The sequence below is a fragment of the Heptranchias perlo genome, unplaced genomic scaffold (assembly GCF_035084215.1).
Source record: "Heptranchias perlo isolate sHepPer1 unplaced genomic scaffold, sHepPer1.hap1 HAP1_SCAFFOLD_44, whole genome shotgun sequence".
NCBI lineage: Eukaryota > Metazoa > Chordata > Chondrichthyes > Hexanchiformes > Hexanchidae > Heptranchias > Heptranchias perlo.
In genome coordinates this window covers 12,122,358-12,141,964 of record NW_027139453.1, presented here as the reverse complement: position 1 = coordinate 12,141,964, position 19,607 = coordinate 12,122,358, and the positions used below count along the sequence as shown (strand labels likewise).

Below are 19,607 nucleotides of genomic sequence, written 5' to 3'. Positions count from 1 at the left end.
GCCTGAAACATCTCTATTCTCAACAACAAATCCCTACAACATAGAGAATTTATAATCCCACGTTATACACTGTTAAAAAGATCACAGATGTTTCAGGCCTATGCTCCAGGTTGTTGTAGAGATTACAGATGTTTCAGACATATGTTAAATATTTTTGTAGAGATAAGCGATGTTCCAGGCCTGTGTTACATGTTGTTGTACACATGAGAGATGTTTCAGGCCTGTGTTACACATTGTTGTATACATTAGAGATGATTCAGGCCTATGTTACACATTGTTGTATATAATAGAGAGGATTCAGGCCCATTTTACTCGTTGTTGTGTACATTAGAGATGATTCAGGCCTATGTTACACATTGTTGTTTAAATTAGAGCTGCTTCAGGCCTATGTTACACAATGTTGTACACATTAGAGATGTTTCAGGCCCAATTTACACATTATTGTTTCCAATAGAGATGATTTAGGCGGATATTACACATTGTTTTATACATTAGAGATGTTTCAGGCGTATGTTACACATTTTCGTATGTATTATAGATGATTCAGGCCTGTGTTACACATTGTTGTATACATTAGAGATGATTCAGGCCTCTGTTACACATTGTTGTGTACATTAGAGATGTTTCAGGCCTCTGTTACACATTGTTGTATACATTAGAGATGATTCAGGCCTATGTTGCACATTGTTGTATACATTAGAGATGATTCAGGCCAATGCTACACATTGCTGTGTAATTAGAGATGTTTCAGGCCGATGTTACACATTGTTGTTAAAATAAGTGATTTTTTAGGCCTACGTTACCCATTTTTGTTTACATTAGAGAAGTTTCAGGCATGTGTTATAACATTGTTGTATACATTAGAGATGTTTCAGACCTATGTAACCCATTGTTGTATATATTAGTGATAATTCAAGCCGATGTTACACATTGTTGTTTACATTAGAAAATTTTCAGGCCTATGTTACACATTTCTGCTTACATTAGAGATGTTTCAGCCCTATGTTACCGATTGTTGAATATATTAGAAAATTTCCAGGCCGATGTTGCACATTGTTGCAGAGGTTAGAGCTGTTTCGTTCCAGTGCCAGCTCTGTGAAAGACCTATCCAATTAGTCCCATTCCCCTGCTCTTTCGCCGCAGCCTTGTATTTTTCCCTTGAATTGTTCCCTTTGTTGATCTTTGTATCTTTCTCATTCGCCAGGATCTGTGCCATTTTTTGTCTTTTTGTATGCCCTTCCCTTATGTCTTATACTGTCCCTTACCTCTTTAGTTGTCCATGGCTGTTTTTTTTTGCCATGTAGAGTTATTGCCCCTCAGGGGTATAAACCGATTCTGTATCACGTTAAATGTTTATTTAAACATTTCCCACTGATCATCAGTCGTTTTACCCATTAACAGATTTGCTCAGTTGACTGTGGACGGTCTCTGTCTCATCCCATTGAAGTCGGCCTTGCCCGAGTCTAGAATCTTAGCAGCTGATTCGCTTTTTTCCGTTTCAAACACTGCATTGAACTCGATCATGTTATGATCACTATTGGATTGATGTTCACGCACTGTTAAGCCGTTAAATAAATCTGGTTCATTACTCATTACCAAATCTAGTATGGCTTGCCCCCTTGTTGCCTCTAGGACATACTGCTGTCGAAAACTATCCCGGACACACTCAAGAAATTCACTACCTTTCTGACAGTTGCTAGTCTGCTTTACCCAATCTATGTGAAGGTTGAAGTCCCCCATTAAGACCACAATGCCTTTCTTACAAGCTTGTCGAATCTCTGCATTTATACAATCTAGCACTTCAGAGCTGCTGCCAGGGCTCCTGCATACAACTCCCACGATAGTCTTAGATCCTTTCCTATTTCTCAATTCAACGCATAAGGTCTCTGTTGGCTGCTTACCTCTCGTTATATCCCCCTTTATCATTGAAGTGATTTCATCTCTAATCATTAAGGCTACTCCTCCCCCTCTTCCATTTACCCTATCTCTCCTGTAGACCTTATAACCTGGTATAATTAGTTCCCAATCCTGGCCATCCTGCAGCCAAGTCTCAGTAATATCTATCATGTCATACCCTCCAATTTGAATTTGAACCTGCAGTTCATTTAATTTATTCCTTATACTCCGTGCATTTGTATATAGAAATCTTAGTTGGGCCACCCACCCAAGCCTGACCTTCAGCTTTGATGCTGGGTTAATCGCCTTACGCCTTCTAGTTTTTATTTTATCTGTCGTGCCGAAAGTACACTTTCCTTCCGCTGCTCTACGCTTTTCCCTTTCACTTGTTCTTGAACAACTGTTTGTACTATTTGTATTGTAAATTTCCCTTGGGTCTTCCCCTCTCTTGCCGCTCTCAAATTTATACCCTTCTGACTCCCAGCTCAGGGTCCCATCCCCATGCCATTCTAATTTAAACCTTTCCCAACAGCACTAGCAAACACCCCCGCGGGGACATTTGTCCTGGTCCTGCTCGGGTGTAACCCGTCCAGTTTGTACAGGTCCCACCTTCCCCAGAACCGGTCCCAATGCCCCAGGAATCTAAATCCCTCCTTCCTACACCATCCCTGCAGTTACGCATTCATCCTGTCTATTCTCCTGTTCCTATACTCACTAGCACGTGGCACTGGTAGTAATCCTGAGATCAGTACCTTTGAAGTCCTGCTTTTTAATTTATCTCCTAACTCATTCAATTCACCTTGCAGGACCTCATCCCTTTTTTACCTATGTCGTTGGTACCAATATGGAGCACGACTTCTGGCTGTTCACCCTCCCCCTCCAGAATGCCCTGCATCCGCTCCGTGACATCCTTGACCCTACCACCAGGGAGGCAACATACCATTCTGGAGTCACGTTTGCGGCCGCAGAATTGCCTATCTGTTCCCCTTACAATTGAATCCCCTATCACTATAGCCCTGCCATTCTTCTTCCTCCCCTCCTGTGCAGCGGAGCCACCCGTGGTGCCCGAACCTGGCTCTTGCTGCTTTCCCCTGATAAGCCATCTCCCCCAACAGTATCCAAAGCAGAATATCTATTTGAGAGGGAGATGGCCCGAGAGGGCTCCTGCTCTACCTGCCTGGTCGTTGTACTCTGCCTGGCGGTCACCCATTTCCTTTCTGCCTGCGTAATCGTTACCTGCGGTGTGACCACCTCACTGAACGTGCTATCCTCGATAGTCTCAGCATCGCGAATGCTCCACAGTGAATCCACCCGCAGCTCGAGCTCCGAAATACGGTTAGCCAGTAGCTGCAGCTGGACACACTTCCTGCACACATCGTCGCCAGGGACACTGGTAGTGTCCATGACTTCCCACAGGAGGAGCATATCACGTGTGTGAGCTGTCCTGCCATGATTGCCTTAGACTCTCAGACTCTCCTCCCGCTGTAGGTCTCTCCTGTTATACTGTGCTCACCTCTCGGACTCTCCTGCCTCACCTGTGAAGTCGCACAGTAGTTTTCTCTTATTGCAGGTCTGCTGCTGCTTTTATTCCCCAATCTCAGTCTTCAACGCTGAGGTCCACTGCCGCTCTGTGGAAAAAGGTGGGAAAAGCAATGCAAAGCAGCACCTCCTTCCCACACTTCACCGAACTCCCACACTTACCAAACTCTCAGCAGTTCACTGTGTTGTCCGCATGCCGTTCTGTCGCACTGACAGGCCCCTGTATTTCGACAGTTTGTGACTCAGATGAGTCAGGCCTGCCCCACCTTCAGGTACCAGTTTAATCCAGCTAACCAATTACCTTCCGACAGCAGCTCTCTCTGCTGAAGCCTGGCAAAAACTTAAAAATGTAAACTTTAAAATTGAACTTAAAAAGTTGAAAGCAATGTGCACTAGATTTTAAAGAGATTAACCGTTAAACTCCCACACATACCAAACTCTCACCAGTTCACTATGTTGTCCGCACACCGTCCTGTCGCACTGACAGGCCCCTGTATTTCTACAGTTTGTGACTCAGATGTCAGGCCTGCCCCACCTTCAGGTACCAGTTTAACCGAGCTAACCAATTAACTTCCTACATCAGCTCTCTCTGCTGAAGCCTGAAAGAAAGTAGAAAAAATTAACTTCAAAATTGAACTTAAACAGTTGATAGCAATTGAACTTAAACAGTTGAAAGCATTATGCACTAGATTTGAACGAGATTAACCCGAAAACTCCCACACTTACCAAACTCTCAGCAGTTCGCTCTGTTGTCCGCACACCGCCCTGTCGCACTGATTGACCTGATTGAATTTTTTGAAGAGGTGACTAAAGTAATGGACATTGGAATGTCAATGGATGTTATTTATATGGACTTCCAGAAGGCATTTGATAAGTTCCACGAAAGAGATTGTTTGCTAAGTTAGAAGCCCATGGAATCGAAGGAAAAGTACGGACTTGGTTAGGAAATTGGCTGAGCGAAAGGCGACAGAGAGCAGGGATAATGGGAAGGTACTCACATTAGCAGGATGTGACAAGTGGAGTCCAGCAGGGATCTGTCTTGGGGCCTCAATTATTCACAATATTTATTGACGACTTAGATGAGGAATAGAATGTCTCGTATCTGAGTTTGCAAAGACACAAAGATTGGTGGCATTGTAAGCAGTGTGGATGAAAACATAAAACGACAAAGGGATATTGATAGATTAGGTGAATGGGCAAAACTGTGGCAAATGGAATTCAATGTAGACAAATGTGATGTCATCCACTTTGGTCAAAAAAAGGATAGAACAGGGTACTTTCTAAATGGTAAAAAGTTGAAAAATGTGGATATCCAAAGGGACTTAGTGGTTCAGGTATATAGATCATTGAAGGGTGCAGAAAATAATCAAGAAGGCGAATGGAATGCTGGCCTTTATATCTAGAGGACTAGAGTACAATGAGGCACAAGTTATGCTGCAGGTATACAAAACCCTTGTTGCACCGCACCTGGCGTACGATGAGCAGTTCTGGGCACCGCACCTTCGGAAGGACATATTGGCCTTGGAGGGAATGCAGCGTCGTTTTACTAGAATGATACCCGGACCTCAAGGGTTAAGTTACGAGGAGAGATTACACAAATTGGGGTTGTATTCTCCAGAGTTTCGAAGGTTATGGGGTGATCTGATCGATGTTTATAAGATATTAAGGGGAACGGATAGGATGGATATAGATAAATTATTTCCGCTGGTTGGGGATTCTCGGAGGAGGGGGCACAGTCTAAAAAATAGAGCCAGACCTTTCAGGAGCGAGATTAGAAAAAATTTCTACACACAAAGTGTGGTAGAAGTTTGGAACTCTCTTCCGCAAACGGCAATTGATACTAGCTCAATTGCTAAATTCAAATGTGAGATAGATAGGTTTTTGGCAACCAAATGTATTAAGGGATATGGGCCAAAGGCAGGTATATGGAGCTTGATCACAGATCAGCCATGATCTTATCAAATGGCGGAGCAGGCACGAGGGGTTGAATGGCCGACTCCTGTTCCGATGTTCCTATGTTCCTAATAAAGCGTCATGCTAGTCATCAGTTCAAGAGATCAGTAAAAGCTTCCTTAGAGTTGTACAAATCTATTTCAATGCAATGTCTGCACATAAACCAATTTATGTTGTTCGAACAAAGCTGTGTCGACGAATAGTTTTCAATGTTAATTTATCTCAACAAGCCCATCTGTTGTATAAATCTGTCTGGTACAAGAATTTTCGCCCAGAAACTACATTTGCTCATATAGTGAACAACAAATGAGAAAACACGGTCACAACAGAAATAAGAAGATACCGAGAGGAGTAATGAAAAGCTTGGTCAAAGAGTAGGTTTAAGGAGGATGTAAAAGGAAGAGTGGGAGACAAAGCTGACTGAAGGCATGGCCACAAATGGAGGGACGGAGAGAGTGGAAGTCGGTTAAATGTTACAAGAATAACTTGTAGCGCCTTTAACATTGATAAAGATCACTAGGTGCTTCACAGGAGTATATATCAGACAAAAATAGACCCCAAGCCAAAGGAGGAGATATTAGGAGGCGTGTCAAAAGCTTGGAGCATGAAATTGGTTTCTTGCAAGGTCTGAAAGGGGGAGACGGAGATGAAAGGTGGCGGGGCTTAGGGCGGGTATTTTGGAGCGTGGATATGGCTTAAGCCGCGTCTGCCAAAATTAGGGCAAATGAACTGCAGATGCACAAGCGGCCAAAGTTTGAAGAGCAGTTGGAGGGGCTGTAGAGCTGGAGGAGATTATAGAGATTGGGAGGCGTGAGGCTCTTATGTATTTAAGGTCGAAGATAAGCCATGATATTATTGAATTCGGAAGCAGGCTCGAGAGGATGAATGGCCTCTTCCTGCTCCTATTTCTTCTGCTCCCATAGACGAAAGAAAAATTAAACTGCAGGCTCAGGAGAAAGGAAACCATTGCATCCAATAAGGACTTGGATGATTGGTGACGGACATTGTGCGGGATAGGACACGGACAGCAGAGTTTTGGAATAGCTTAAGTTTGTGGAGAGGCCGGAGAGTAAATCAAAGACCAAGGACGTTACAAAGGCATGGCTGAGGGTTTTAGTAGCACATGAGCTCGACGGGTGGGATGTTATTACGGATGTCGAAGTAGGCTGTCTTTGGGATGGAGAGGATATGGAGTCAGAAGTATCGCTTGTGGTCGAATAGGACGCTGCAGTTATGAGCAGTCAGGATCAGCCTCAGACTAAGGCCAGGCATGGGGTTGGAATCAATGACAATGATGTGGAGGTTGTGGGACCAAAGAGCATGATTCTCCAATTGTAACTGGAGGAAATGGTGGCTCATCTAAAACACGACGTCGGTCTGAAAAACACAAAGCCATTGGAAGCGTCCAGAGAAGCCGAGGTTTTATAAGCGTACATCTGAAAACCAGTTTGTGACTGCGGACTATGTCACCAAATGGCAGCCTGTCGATGAGGAAAAGAAGGGAGCCAAGGATTCAACCTTCAGAAACATCAGAGATAATCCGTGATAGGTTGTGAAGAGGAGCTTCTCCTGGCTGTGATCAGATAGGTGAGTGGAACCAAGCGAGGGTAGTCCCAACAAAGGAGGACAGTGTCCATTCAATAAGGGGGTCAGGGGTAGGTTTGTTGTTGGTGTATGGGGAAATTTACAAGGCTCTGCGCTAAGTGTAGATAGCTCTTTCAAAGCGCCAGCATGAGGGATCGAATGGCCTTCTTCTCTGCTGTGGGCTATATGCTTCTTTGATATTATGTGTGGAGGAGGGGAGGGGGATAGGGAGTGGGGGGCCATGGAGGGATTTAACCCAACAATGAGAATTTTAAATTTAAGGCGATGGGGAACTGGGAGCCAAGGAAGATAATTTGAGAATCAGCAGGACCTGGTGCGCGTTGGAAGCTAGAGTTATGGTGTCGACAGGAGTGCATTGGAGGAATGGAGACTAGAGGGAACAGTGGCATGGATGGGGGTTTCTATGGAAATGGGTGAAGGAAGGAATGGAGGCTGGTGAGGGCATCACGGGGCCTTTGTGATGGAGGTCAAATCGGGTCATGAGCTCAGCTCGGTATTACACGGGGCCAATGTTCTTGGAGTTGTTAACCAATGAAGCATAAACAGGTAAATCTGCACTTCAATAGCGGAGAGAGGGATGTCAACGGGGTACGTTCAGTGTCTGTCCTCTAATATCACCCACAGTCATTTCTAGGCTGTGGTCCTCAACCTACCCTTTAATGACCTTGTGTCAGACATTCAAAGTTCATATTTTAACTGGGAAACTGCGGGAACAGAGTGAAACCGGTATTCTTGTGTCCCTGGATTCAGTTTACACTGCAGAGAAATCGGTAACATTTATAAATGAATCGCCAGCAGTGAACATGATCAATACAATTTCAACTATAGAAAAACTGTAAATGAAGCCGCTCATTATTCTTGGATCAGTCCTGTATGAGTACAGTTTTTAATTTTATTCCTGAGAGAGGTCTGATTGAGATAATATCCTGGACTTTGAGATGTTTGTGTTCTATCCACCACATTATTCGTTTTTTTTTATTCGTTCATCGGATTTGGGCGTCGCTGGCGAGGCCGGCATTTATTGCCCATCCCTAATTGCCCTTGAGAAGGTACTGCTGATGTAACGTGTTTGTTCAATTGACTGTATAAATCAGGGCTTTTTGGAAAGGACCAGCTCAGAGTGCCTACCGGAGCTAAGGTTTCCAGGCCAACAGAAGTCAGTGCTTCTCGCAGAAATGCATTATCCAGTAATATATCAGGTACAGGACATTTACTATCCTGTTCTTGCAGCCGTTGGTGTTCCAGGTAAGCCGTTGTTGGTGTTAACTCTGCTGCTATACTTGGCAAATTATTTTTTCTCCCTGCATGTTTTACACAGTGGCCTGTTCTGCTCCACTGGCTGAATGATGGAATGTGTTAAGTCTCTGCTCTTTCTATCCTGTAGCAAATGCATTATAGCTATAATTAAGTTTTTATGTCCAACCCTGGCCTTGCTTGCGGGATTATTCTCTGTACTTACTCTATGTTGAGTAATGGAATGTCCTTAAATTCTAAACGTTCTCTATTGTCAAGTTACATTATATCCGTGATGATATTTTTATATCCAGCCCTGGCATTGATATTGGATTGTTCTCAGTACTTCATATATTGTCGAATGATGGTATGTCCTTAACACCGATATGTTCGATCATATAACAATTACCTGATATCTTTAAAGACCTTTTTTATGTCCTTGGATTATCACTGGATTAGTCTATGTACTGAATGTATTGTTGGATAATGGGATGCCCTTAGCTTCTAACCGTTCGGTCTTGTAGAAGTTGCATATATTGTGTATCGAAACCGAGCATTGTTACTGGATTATTCTCTGTACTGAATGTACTAGAACCAGGTGTCTTTGTTAAGAGCTGATATCAGACCTCCAGGAGCTGTTAACCGTTTCATGACGGGTAACTACCCTGTCCTGGAATATTTTTTCATCAATCTGTTTTCGGTGATTGATAATGAGACAGCCCAGGGTCTCAGTGTTACAAGGAGGCAGCACAAAGTCCTCCTGCCCCTAAAACATGCTTCGGTTTCACTAGCACTTCAATGTATTTATCATCACTGTTATGTAATATTATTTCATCATGTGTGTATCTGACGCCACTTTAGATGTCTGGCAACTGAACTGAGTTTGCTTTTGATTCTTTCACCTCCTTCTCTGCTGCACTGTGGATGAATTTACTGACAATCATTGTAAAATGCAATGTTTGTAGTTATGTTGTGTCAGTTTGCATTGTTAGAATCAGGAGGCCATTTATCTGTGGATTATTAGTATAATGTTGCCGTTTTGTTAATTGAACAATCGCGCCATCTATCGCTTTTCTTCATAATAGCAGGAGAAGGAATCTCAATTGTTTTGAGACCTGCCTGGAAGAGGTATTCGATTTTGCATATTGTATGATTTGCAGATGAAGTAAACTGTTAGGTGAAATAAGCAGACGTTCCTGAAAGTATCAGCAGATCAGGCCGTATCTGTCGAAAAAGCGACAGAGTTAACCCTTCGGGTTGATGATCTTTCCTCAGAACGGGAAGTTTAAAATGTAACAGTTTTTAAGCAAGTACAGAGCCCGACAAAGTGGGGAGGAAGGCAGGTGGGGGTTGGGTGGGTTGGGGGGGGGGAAGAACAAAGGGGAAGATCTGTGATAGGGTGGAAGGTGGGAGTGATTAAATGACAAAATGATGCAAGATAAGTAGGGTGGCAATGGGACAAATAAATAAATAAAAGATTGGTCTGGAGGAACTGTAAATGGCAAACGCAGAACCATTACCAGCACCTACAGTCCGAAAAAATGAGAGCAGTGTTTATGATCTGAAGTAATTGAAATCACTGTTGAGTCCGGAAGGTTGTAAAGTAACTAATGGAAAGATGAGCTGCTGTTCATCGAGCTTCCGCTGAGTTTCATTGGAACAGTGTAAGGGGCCGAGGGCACAGGGGACAGATAGGCAGTGGGATAGAGAATTAAAATGGCAAGCGACCAGAAGGTGACGGTCAGGCAAAGCGGTTACCCAATCTGTGTTTAGTCTCCCCGACGTCGAGGTGCGAAGTCTTGGCAGTGCAGGTGAACAGGTGGTGAGGTGAATGATCTGTAGATACAGTGAACTGCGCCTTGGAGACTTTAGCATTTAACAAACTGACACTGAGAATAGGATCGGTGGAACACGTGGATGGTTAAATGAATGCTGTTTCCGATGATAGGATTTAATCGGGAATGAAAATCCACTTGAGAAAGAGATGAGATTGAATGTTAGAGATGGTGACTGAGATAGAAGGCTGTGGTGTGAATAATTCATCAGAATGAATTGCTGAAACGTCCAGTACAATTAATCATAGAAAATGTGATTGAAGTTATTATTATGATGTGGTCAGATTGAGTGAGCTTTTATTGAGGGATTCGCTGCTCTTTTATATCCCTGTCAGGTCCTCAATCTGTTTTGTGAATTCTCCTTGTTTCCCAAATTAAATCTAAACAAAATTAAACCTTACTTAAATAGTAGAATCAGTCATTTCTCGATCGTTAGAAATGATTTGAATATTCTATCTTTAAAGCTCGGCTGAATTCAATAAAGAACGAGGCTGGTTTAATTAACATTTTCAGTTTAATTTGTATAGAATGTACAAAGTAAATTTGATGATCACATTTTATCGCCTGACACCAATAACCACAGAAAAGAACTGTTGAATTTATGAGTTGGATTGTGTTAGTGGGACATATAGATTAGATTTCCTCTAACACTCTGCTCCAGTCTCTCCCTGTGAATCCCAGCCACACCTCCCACTGTATTGAATCATCTGTCTCCTCATTGATTGCTTCAGTTGATCCGCTTTCTCAAACTATCTGCTCCGGACTCCCCTTCAGCTCCTCATGTCCATTTCCTTATCTCCCTCCGAATGTCACTCACTGGCTCCGTCTCCACCTGATTTACCCGTTTAGTGCCAGCCCCTGTCGACTCTCTTAACACTGGGCAACAAATCAACAGCATCTCCCCCTGTCCCCTCGCCTTCCCGACGCTTCGCTCTCTTTCCCCGTTTGTCAGGAGCCCAAATCCGGCTTTAATCCGCTGGATTCCAGCTCGGTAACGCCACATCTCCTTTCCAAACCGGAACTGCGCCCTCACTCAGCCATTCCAATGGATCATATGCTCATTTTACTCACTTTCTTTATCGATCTCCCAATTCATTATTGATCATTGTGTTTAAAAACAATTCTCTGTCCGAAAGCGCTGCCCAGGTTAATGAATCACTTTCCACCGTTCGATGCAGCAACAAAGCTGGAAATTTCACGCCAGATCCTCTCAAAGTGCTGCTGTGGCTCCAGGTCTGATCAGTAATTTCTCTGCTTCCTTTTCTCTCTCTTACAGTTAATTTGGTGGCGATTGTGGTCCTGTCCGGAGGAAAGTGCGGTCGATCCAAATGCATCAGTCGCTACCTGATGGGAATGGCAGTGGCCGATCTCCTGGTCGTTATCACTGATCCGATATTGAGATGGATCGGTCAGATTTATCTCCCACGGTGATTCTTGGACATTACTCCCGTGTGTAGTTTTATTATCTTCATGAGTTATGCAACCGCTGTGGTTTCAGTTTGTCTCAGAGTCGCTTTCACCTTTGATCGATTTGTGGCCACTTGTTGCGAGGAGCTGAAAACTAAATATTGCACCGAGAAAACAGCGGCTGTGGTTCTGGCAACATTGAGTGTGCTGGGCTGTTTGGAGAGTCTCCCCTGGTACTTTACACTTAAACCTGACTATATCATTGATAATGTTCCCTGGTTTTGTGTGATAACACGGAGCTTCCGTCCATCCCCCGCATGGTCCGTATTTGACTTGCTTCACCTCATATTAACCCCGTGTGTCCCGTTCTGTCTGATTTTGATACTCAATGTTCTGACGGTCAGAAGTGTTTTGGTGGCCAGTCGAGCCCGCAGTGGACTCCGGGGCCACAGCAATGGGGAGAATCACAAGGATGCAGAGATGGAGAACCGAAAGAAATCCATCATTATACTCTTCAGCATATCGGGCAGTTTTATATTGTTATGGGTAACACAGGTTATATTTTACATTTTTGCGCGAATTATAAACATTCAGTCTTATAACTCTGCCACTGACCCTGTTTATATCGCAGAACACACAGCAAAGATGCTGCAGCTTTTCAGTTCCTGCACAAACACGTGTATTTATGTCCTGACCCAGACTAAATTCAGAGAGGAGTTGAAGAACGCGGTGAAATATCCATTCCATCTAATTGTCAAATTAGTGAGATCATAGAAGGAGCTGATGGGTTTCAAGCATTGGAACCAATTCCCATTTTATAATACACCCCAACACTTCTCAGGGGACGGAAAGTACATTTTATATCAGCAGCACAGGGCCATGACATGATCTTAAATCGGATTCTGAGATTATGTTTTATTGAGGCGGGGCTTGCTTTACAAACAACACTTGAATGGTTGGTCAAAATGGCCGCACTAAAGATCTCAGCTGGACTTCAACGAAATGGCTGCCCCGCAAAATAGGCAAACCTGGCAATCAAAATAGCTCCCTTGGGCCTGATCAGAATGGATGCCGTCCACATAAATGGAGAGAGAGAGAGAGAGACAGAAAGACAGGCAGAAGAAAAGACAGGGATAGAGAGAGACGGACATGCAGATCGAGGGAGAGAGAGGTCGAGATAAATGGTCAGACAGAGGGAGAGAGAGAGAAAGAGACAGCGAGAGAGACACAGGCAGAGGGCGAGATGGAGAGAGACAGAAAGATAGTTGGAGATAGAGATCAAGGCAAAGAGGGACCACATCAATGAAGTCCCTCCTCCTTTGTACCATTTCAGTAAATATCCTCTGCACCATCTCCAGGGCTTTGACATCCTTCCTGAAGTGCAGTGCCCAGAATTGGACGCAATACTCCAGCTGACACGTAATCACTGATTTACAACGGTTCAGCTTATATTCCTTGCTTTTATGCATTATGACTCCATTTGTCAAGGCAATGAACCGGTATGCTTTTTGTCACACTTATTAATCTGTCCTGCCACGTTCAAAGATTTGTGCACTTAAACCCGCAGTCCTTTCTATTCCTGCATATCATTTAAAATTGTGCCATTTAGTTTATGTTGCACCTCCTCACCCTTTCATCCAAACTGCATCACTTCACAATTCCCTGCCCATTGCACCCGTCTGTCTATGTCTTGCTGAGATCTGCTACTATACTGTAATTACATTGTGTAGAACTATCCCTGTAAGATTTTCAATGCTGCTTCCGGAGAGCGAGTGTGTGTCTGTGGTGTGTGTGCGTGTGTGTGTGTTTGTGCATGTGTTTGTGTGTGTGAGAGAGAGATAGAATATAGAAAGAGAGGGAGGTGTGGAAAGGAGGAGGTACAGTTGCACAGGAAGATACAAATGAAGGCAGACAGAAATGGAGATTGAGAGAATGGCAGACTCAAATTCAGAAACAGATATAGAGTTAAAGACAGAAAGAGATCAGGGGAGAGAAAGATAGAAATGAAACGGTAGGAAAAGGAAAATAATAAGACAGTGATTAAGGAGGAGAAAAGAAAAGATAAAGAAAAAAACACATGAGAGGCGATTAGAAAGACATGAAGACGGATAGAGATATAGTCAGAGAAATAAACAGAGATAGTCAAACAAAAGACAGAAAAGGAAAAGAAATTAGGAAAGAGATAGGGAGAAGGCAAGAAATGGGCCAAAGGTAAGACGTGATATGGACAGGGACAAAAATAAAAATCGGAAGTAGGACACGGATGGAGAATACAAGGACAATAGAAACGTAATGATAAAAAGACACCGAAAATGAAGACAGGTGCACATAAAGGGGTGGGAGTGTATGTGAGGGAGATATATAGAAATAAAGAGGGGCAGAGACACGGTTGGGCAGAGATGGAGAGAAATAAATAGAGAGTTATTCAGACAGAAGAGAAAAATAAATGGAGAAAGAAAGCAGGTAAATCAACATATGTCGAAAGAGAGAGAGAGAGAGAGAGAGTGCAAACATGGATGGAACGAGAGAGAGAGACACTGACGAAGAATTATAAAGTGACAGCAGGAGGGTGGTTAATCGACAGAAGAAGTCAAACCAAATCAATTACAGACTGAGGGATAGGCAGAGCACGAGAGTTTCAGACATAATAAGACGGTAAGAGGAAGAGAAAAAGAGGAATGGAAAGCAAGAAGAACAGAAAACAGGAGAGAGGAGGAGAAATACAAAAATTAAAGCCGAGATAGAAAGACATGGAAGAAAATACAGAAAGAAATGCAAAGGAAAGATTGAGAAACAAACAGATTGAAACAAAGACATGTGAAAATGGGAGCGGGAAGAAACAAATAGAGAGAAAGAAAATGTCAAAGTAGATACACAGGGAGAAATAAAGAGTGAGATAGACAGGGGCAAATAGAAAGGGACAGGAGGAAGCGGAGACAGAGGTGAAAGAGTAAATGACAGATGAAGTCAGAGAGAGAGAGACAACGAGCGAGAGGGACAGGGAGGCGGTCGTAAAAAAAGACATAGGAGGCAGAGAGAGAAGACAGGCAGCGTCGTACAGACACAGAGAGAGGCAACCATCAGTATATAACTTTCGTTCTGGGATTAATCTAAGATCGACATTTGATTTCCAAACGGTTATGCATTTTGGGAATTCAGAATGTATCCTTTTATTTTTGTTGAAGCGATTCTCAATCAGGCATAAACCCAAGATGATGTTAACATTCGAATGTCAATTTTCCCAATGTATTAATAATAAATTATTGTTTTCTCTGAAAGCCGTTGTTTGTGCCTGAAGCTCTTTACGGAAAAAAGCCCATTAAATTAAAAATAAAAATAAACCACGTGGAGATAAAAAATCATTGCCCCAAATTAAAGTGTAAAATCACATTGCAGCTTTTTGCTCCTCCCTCGTTTTGGTGGAGAATGCGGTCATCCTAATTTTTCACATCATAATGTTTTTGATTCTTAACTAGAAATCTTAATTTTGATATCCTGAGATATCTTATTTTGTAATTAAGGATCAGGAGATGGAGAATACAATTTTCAGGCATTCTGTGATTTTTAGAAAAGCAATCGAACTGATTTGACTTCAAATGGCAGCTAAGACACTGCGAATTGAAGCTGAAATTAAAGCTTTAATGTACAGATATGGCGACTTTAAAGAGGAATTTGAGACTTGGAAAGACTCTTTCCACAAATTGACAACAGAAGCGAAACATGGGCCCAACTCCAACGTAGAATATGTTGAGGTTCCAGTAGAAAATTTGACTAACAAAAAGAAGGCTCTGGTCGAAGGAATTGCTAAATGGGGAGCGCTTTGAGATTTTATGAAGCGGTTTTTAATATCCCAGACAATAGACCACGAATCGTTACCAGATGAAAAGGAGAAATTGGAAAAGGGAAATTGCTGGTTTAACAGTAGAAGTGTTTTCTCCACTACCATAGCAACACCTGCTGATCAGAGTAATAATGAATCTTTAACGTTCACCGTATTAAGAGTATTGGGACCTGTCTAGGAGATATAGACAAATCCAGAACACATTAGGTTCCAAATGAAAAGTTACATGAATCCAGGACAAAGGGCGAGACACATTTGTCCGAGTGCTGCAAGTTGAATAATTAAATACAATAGTTAGAAATACAGTTATACTCTGAATCATTTATAGGGCAAATAGTCCGTATTTCAGAAGCCGAGAATAGTGACTCAGAGAAAAAAAGCCTTTGTTCTTCTGGAAGCCATAGTGATAGATCTCTGCCCATATCTCCTTCTCGTTTCCGGGATCAGAAAAGAAATGAGCGTACAGAATAAGTTGTGGTAATCCATGGGGTTAAGCATAGGAAGAGTGTAAGCACATTAACAGTAATGAATAAAATAACGGCACGAATAAGTGACAAGTCCGAGAGGACCAGATGATTGCCATCCCCGGGACTGAAAGGAAGTCGTTGAGAATATTGCAGATGCCTTAACTATAATCTTACAAAGTTCTCTCGATTCAGGAACCGTTCCTTTAGATTGGAAAATTGCACATTGCACTCCGCTGTTTAAGAAAGTTGAGCGAGGGAAACCTGGGAATGATAGACCAGTTAGCCTAACATCTGTTGTCAGGAAATGACGAGACTCTCTAATTAAGGATGGAGCTACTAAATATCTTTAAAATTTCCAGCTGATCCGAGAGAGACAGCAGAGATTTGTAAAGGATAGGTCATGCCTGACGAACCTGATTGAATTTTTGAAATTGTGACTAAAGTGTTGAACAGGGGAATGTCGATGGATGTTGTTTATATAGTCTTCGAGAAGGCATTCGATAAAGTCCCTCATAAGAGACTGTTGGCTAAAGTTAAAGCCCATGGAATTGAGGGCAAATTATTGACCTTGTTAGGGAATTGGCTGAGCGGCAGGAGACAGCGAGTAGGGATAACGGATAGTTTATAAAATTGGCAGGATGTGAGGAGTGGTTTCCCGCGGGGACCTTTGTTGGGACCTCAACTGCTCACTGTATTTATTAACGAATTAGATGACGGGATAGAGAGCCACATATCCAAGTTTGCTGATGACACAAAGCATTGTAAGCAACGTAAATGGGAGTATAAAGTAATAAAGATATTAGTAGATTAAATGAATGGGCAAAACTGTTGCAAATGGGTTTCAATGTAGGCAAACGTCAGGTCATCCACTTTGGAACAAAACAGGATAGATCAGAATATTTTATAAATGATAAAAAGCTCGAAACAGTGGAGGTCCAAATATACTTCGGGATCCATGTACATCGATCATTAAAATGCCATGGTCAGGTACAGAAAATAATCGAATAGGCGAATGAAATGCTGGCCTTTATATCTCGAGGACCAGAATACAAGGGGGTAGAAGTTATACTGCAGCTATACAAAGGCTAGGTTAGACCACACCTGGAGTTCTGTCTTCAGTCCTGGACACTGCACCTTAGGATGGATATATTGACGTTGGAGGAAGTGCAGTGTAGATTTAAAAAATGATAGCTGCACTACAAGGGTTACATTTCGAGGAGAGATTACACAAACTAGAGTTGTATTCCATGGAATTTAAAAGATTAAGTGGTGATTTGATCGTAGATTTCAAGACATCATTGGAACTGATAGGTTAGATAGAGAGAACCTATTTCTGATGGTTGTTGAGTCTGGGAATAGGGGACACAGCCTAAAAATAGAGAAAGAACTTTCAGGAGTGAAGTTCAGAAGCATTTCTACTCGCAAAGGGTGATAGAAGTTTGGAACTCTCTTCCACAAACTGCAGTTGATGCGAACTCTATTGTTCTTTTTAAATCTGAGATTGGTCGATTTTTGTGAACCAAAGATATTAAGGGATATTGGGCTAAGGGGGCTATTTGCATTTAGGTCACAGATCAGCCACGATCTCATTGAATGGCCATGATGTGGAGATGCCTGTGATCGACTGGGGTTGACAATTGTAAACAATTTTACAACAACAAGTTATAGTCCAACAATTTTATTTGAAATTCACAAGCTTTCGGAGGCTTCCTCCTTCCTCAGGTGAATGTTGTGGAAATGAAATCCTCGAACCCTTCGCATTTATAAATCACAGAACAATACCTGGTGATTAAAGACAGTCTTTCCAACTGCCCGTTGCCAAAGCAATCAAAGTGTGCAGACAGAGAGGTGTTACCTACAAGGCCACCGAATACACAAACAACCAAAAAAAAAACAGAGTGAGAGAGAGGCAGAAACATAGAGACATCCAGAAGGAAGAGAAAGACAGCAAATGTCCCGTTACATTAAAAACAGATAACATTTGTTCGCTGGTGGGGATACGTGCAGCGTGACATGAACCCAAGATCCCGGTTGAGGCCGTCCTCATGGGTGCGGAACTTGGCTATCAATTTCTGCTCGACGATTTTGCGTTGTCGTGTGTCTCGAAGGCCGCCTTGGAGTATGCTTACCCGAAGGTCGGTGGCTGAATGTCCTTGACTGCTGAAGTGTTCCCCGACTTTGAATGGCGGAAGAGGCTCGAAGGTCTAATTGGCCCACTTCTGTCCCTGTGTTTCTATTGGCACTTTAACCAACTACACCACGCAGCGAAATGACGCTCTCACAATCTCGTTGAGCTGCAGTCTATGATTCTCCACCTGTTGTTTCTGAATGAATGAATTCGTCAGTTTGTGTTTCTTTGTTAGTGAGCGGGAGAATTTTCGAAATGTTTTGAAGATTTCCCAGTAAATCATTCACACAGAGTTCTCCCGAACTTTGTACGAGTGCATTAATGTGAGGATCACATACATCGTTCCCCAAACTCGTCCGCTAAAGTTTTAAAGGCGACTGTGTTTATTGTGAGGCGGTTCGATTTATCCAGACACACATCTGGTATAAAGGTAACGATGACCCCGACGTGATTTTAATGTGCAGCCTCCAGATCTGAATGTGCTACCTTATTGCCTCGAGGTCGTTGATGGTCAGTTCGCCCTTCCTGGCTATGGAGATATTTGAGGCACCGTTTCATAAATACTAGCTTTGTGATACATAAAGACTTTCAAATCTCCACCAGCTCCTGCAGGGTGTGATCCAGCCTTGGGAAGTAGAATTCCTTCTCAGCGCCCATATCGTACTCGTTTCAGCCGCCTTCTGTAGTGAATAGGAGCAAAAGAATGCCATGGAAAAAATAACGAGACTAAAGACACACAAATCTCCATGTGGTTTCCAACCCAGGGTATTAAAAGAAATAGACGAGGGCATTGTACATGCTTTAATCATGATCTTCTCAATCTCTCTTGATTCAGGAAGTTTCGCCTTGGATTGGAAAATTGCCAATGTCACTCCATTATTTAGGAATGGTGAGAGAGATAAACTAGGAAATTATATTCTATTTGTCTACCACCTGATATGGGGAAGTTAATTGAATGTGTTAGTAGAGACAGAGTGACTGAACATTTGGACGAACATGAACTGATCAGAGACAGCAAGCATGACTTTTTAAAGGGTATGTCATGTTTAACGAATCTAGTTGAATCGTTTGAGTATGTAACCAACGTGGTAAATAAGGGAGTGTCTGTTGATGTTATTTATATGGCATTCCAGAAGGCATTCGTTAGAGTTCCTCAAAAGAGACTGTTAACAAAAATGAGAGTGCATGTAATTGGAAGGAAACTATTGACAGGGATAGCGAATTGGTTAAGATGTAGATGATATAGAGTAAGGATAATGAGTGTGCTTCAATTGGCAGGATGTGACTAGAGGTGGCACCCACAGATTTGAGAGGGGGCCGCAGCTTTTCACTATATTTATAAATAACTTAGATGAAGGAATGGAGAGCTAGACATCCAAGTTTGCTGACGATGCCAAGTCAGGTGGTACAGTAAATAGTGTAAATTGGAGCAGAAATGTGCAAAAGGATATTGGTAGATAATTACGTGGAAAAAAAACTGTTTTGGATGGAGTTCAACGTGGAGAAGTATGAGGTCATCCACTTCGGAACTAAGATTGATAGATCGGAATATTTTCTAAATGACGAGTAGCTAGGAACTGTGGATGAGCAGAGGGAATTGGGGGTCCGAGTACAGAAATCATTAAAACCTGGTGGACAGGTACAAAAGATAATAAAAAAGACGAATGGAATGTTGGCCTCTTTCTCAAGGGGGTTAAAATATA

At 42.5% G+C, this 19,607-nt stretch overlaps 1 long non-coding RNA gene across 2 annotated transcripts in view; it reads right to left on the bottom strand.

The window, feature by feature from the left end:
• Window positions 1-17,438: 17,438 nt before the first annotated feature.
• The window catches only part of LOC137312965 (uncharacterized), a 131,515-nt gene continuing 129,346 nt past the window's right edge, over window positions 17,439-19,607 (bottom strand). For both annotated transcript variants that reach the window (XR_010960973.1, XR_010960972.1), the window contains one exon: window positions 17,439-18,584. This is a non-coding gene — a long non-coding RNA (uncharacterized lncRNA). The remainder of the gene's footprint in view (window positions 18,585-19,607) is intronic.